We start from the raw sequence: 3,380 nt of genomic DNA, 5'->3' as shown, positions 1-3,380 counted from the left end.
ATCATCTGGAAGATCTTATGATTTCATTATCATTAGTATTATCAACATCTTATTATTATCATTGTCATCTTTGCTTTCATCCTCATATCGTTATCATCATCGTCGACATGATCATTATCACCATCATAATCACAATCATCATCATCATCATCATCGTCGTCGTCGTCATCATTATCATCATCATCATCATCATCATCATCATCATCATCATCATCATCATCATCATCATCATCATCATCTTTTGATCATTAAATACCACTATGAATACCACTATGCGGTAAATTAATTATAATGAATATTTTCGTGCTTGAAGTTTGAATAAATAAAGACAGAATTAAATAAGACTTGATAAAGTTGAACACAAAAGTGTAAGCTTAATTTTTAACTTCAAAGATAATTTTATTTGGACGTCTCATCTTTTCTCCTCTTTTGGAATTTGGATGAATAACAAATTAAAAATAAAAGGATTGTTGCAGTGAATGACAAATTCAGTCGGATGGTGAAAAGGTTTGAACTGAGATATTGCTTTAGTTTAGTTTAGAAGGTCAGTTTTTAGCTAAAATGAGTTCTTGTCATAAATGATTAAATCAACCCTTTTTGTACATCCTCGGGAAATATCAAAGCTTACTTTCACTTCTAAATATTTGCTACAGCTAGTCAAGTTTTAAAATATATGAAATTTGAGATAAGTTGCTGGATACCTTTCCCAAACATCTGACTAAAACTTCTTGAAAAATCACCAGATTTACTTCAAATAAATATTAAAATGCTCTGGGGAACATATTCTTTCAGAAAATGCAAAAGGATCAAAATCCAATCCGACAGATTATGTCATGCACTGACATATATATATATATATATATATATATATATATATATATATATATATATATATATATATATATTATTTGTAAACAGCTGAGTGTGTTCCTCTTAGTGGGGACCTGTGCTGGTTTATGGATGAGACTTTTAAAGTAATCTCAGGTTATGAACATTGATAGTGTGCTCTTGGAATCTGCATCTGTTCCCTATAACACTGATATTGTGCTCTTGGAATCTGCATCTGTTCCCTATTTGAAACAGTCCTTTTCTTCTTATTTTTTCTCGTGTGATTTTATTTAAAAATACCCCACTATCTTCCTTTTTACTGACCATGAAATGACCTAAGTGTGTCGCAAGGGGCGTATAACACTTAATTACGAACATACAAAAAGTGATTTAACAGTAAAAAGTAACCAAATGTAGAACTTTTAGTTTAATCAATTAAAGAAATTCCCCCTGTCCACCCAGCAATGACTTGGTAGCTGGGTCTCTTAGATCAGGCAGAAAGTACTTTGCGATTGACTAGCGTTCTATCCAAAGGGTAGCAAGCAATTGCTATTGCCCTTTTTACGCTATAGAAACTGGGATATACTCCTGCCTCATGGACCTTATGGCTCTGAAAGGCTACTTTACGCTATAGAAACCGGGATAAACTCTGGCTCCATGGGCCTTATGACTCTGAAAAGCTACTTTAAGAAACGATGTCTATTCTACCGTACTCTGGAAAAAAACATATTTTAAAATTTGGCCAGAAAACTCGTCCTTCAAATATCTATCGATTTAAATGTCCCTCATCCTGACAAAAAAAAAAACCCCTCTCAAACCTGGGACTTCGCGAGGTATCCACCTCTCTTAGCCCTGGATTCATTCACTCTCCACTGGGATCCACCTCTCTGAGTCTTGGGTTCATTCCCCATTGGTGTGCATCTTCCATAATCCAAGGCTTACTTCCCTTCTTATCTCCATCCCCCTAGTTTTGGGTTCAATCCTCACTGGTGTCGACCTCCCTCAGTCCCAGGTTCACTCCCCACGTGTGATCACCCCACTTAATTTTTCTATTACTTTCCACTGGGTGCCTTTCTCCTCAGCCATCTCGTGTATCTCATCCTATAGTCTTTTGATCATTCCCCATTGGTGTCCATCCCCATTGTTCTGAGTTCACTCCCCTCTGGTGTCCACCTCACACAGTTCTGGTTTCACTCCCCATTGATGCCTACCTCCCATAGTCTCGGATTCACTCAATATTCTTTCGTATCCATATCTCTGAGTCCGGGGGTTCACATCCCACTGGTGTCGGTCTTATATTTTCCGATCCTATGTTTACTATCCACTTGTGTCCTCCTCCTCTCGTCCCGGGTTCAATCACTTCTGGTGTCAACCTCCCACAGTCCCAGTTTCAGTCCCATTTTTGTCCACCCGAGGAATTACGGAGTAACTCTCCACTGTATGTCTTCTTCTCCAGCCTTCGGTACACTTCCCAGTATTGTCCAAACCTCACAGTCCCTGGTTCACTCGCCACTTATAGATAGTTCGAAGATGACGTCACTCAGGCCTTTGTTATTGTTTTTGCCATCCGCGTTTGTGAGTTGTTCTCACTAAACTGTATTAACCAGACTATAAAAGTTCATGGTTACACAGAGTTTGTGTGTTGGTCCGTTATACTTCCGGATGGCAATGTTGTGAACTTCTTGGCCAAGTGCATTCTATCTATATCTCATCCTATAGTCTTGTGTTCATTCCAGATTGATATCCACCTCCCACAATCCCAGGTTCATTACTCACTCATGGTATCCACACCTCGGTGTCCTGGGTTCGTTCCCTACTGGTGTTCACTTCCAATAGTCCAAGGTTCACTCTCCGCTGTCGTCAACCCCAGATAGTCTCATGTTCACTCTCCACTAGGTGTCTTCTGCCTTAACCTTAGGTTCACTCTCCATTCATTGGTATCCACCTTCCATAGTCCCGAGTTCTGCCATCCCCTGCCCCCCCCCCCCCCCTTATTGTGTCACCCTCTCATATCATCATCATCATTGCCTTTTTCACCCTGGATCAGGGTATAGGCCACAGACAAACAGTTTCCATCCTTCTCTATCCTGAGCTAACTTTTTAAAAATCTCATTCCAGGTCTTACCACTTCTTTGTATACAAATTCTGTAATTCCAGAAACTCTTCGGTCGCCCAAGCTAAAAAAAAAGGATTTGGTTTGTCTGTCTGCGTTTCTGTAACGGTTTGAGTTTAACGGAAAGGAGTGTTAACTCTTTGCCAACCCCCAAACTGGAGGACCAGGTGACTCAAAGATGGGGGAATTACACACCATTAGTCGCCTTTTACGACACGCTGGCTTGGCGTTGGGCTATTCTTGACCCTCTCAGTTGAGGGACCCCGGACACCACACCCTCTCATACTCATAGCCCATGGTTAATTCCACACTGACATCGACCTCGACTGGGGGGTGACTGATTTTTCTTCCTTGCTTTGTCTGGCACCTTTTATACTATAGGTAGGTACACACTTTTTCAGCCGATCTTTATCTTACGCCGGTTCCTGTTATCTATTTT

This window comes from Berghia stephanieae, chromosome 10 (genome assembly GCF_034508935.2).
Source record: "Berghia stephanieae isolate SIO BIC M18660-M18661 chromosome 10, UCSD_Bste_1.3, whole genome shotgun sequence".
Classification (NCBI taxonomy): domain Eukaryota; kingdom Metazoa; phylum Mollusca; class Gastropoda; order Nudibranchia; family Aeolidiidae; genus Berghia; species Berghia stephanieae.
Note: the sequence above shows the minus strand (reverse complement) of the source record.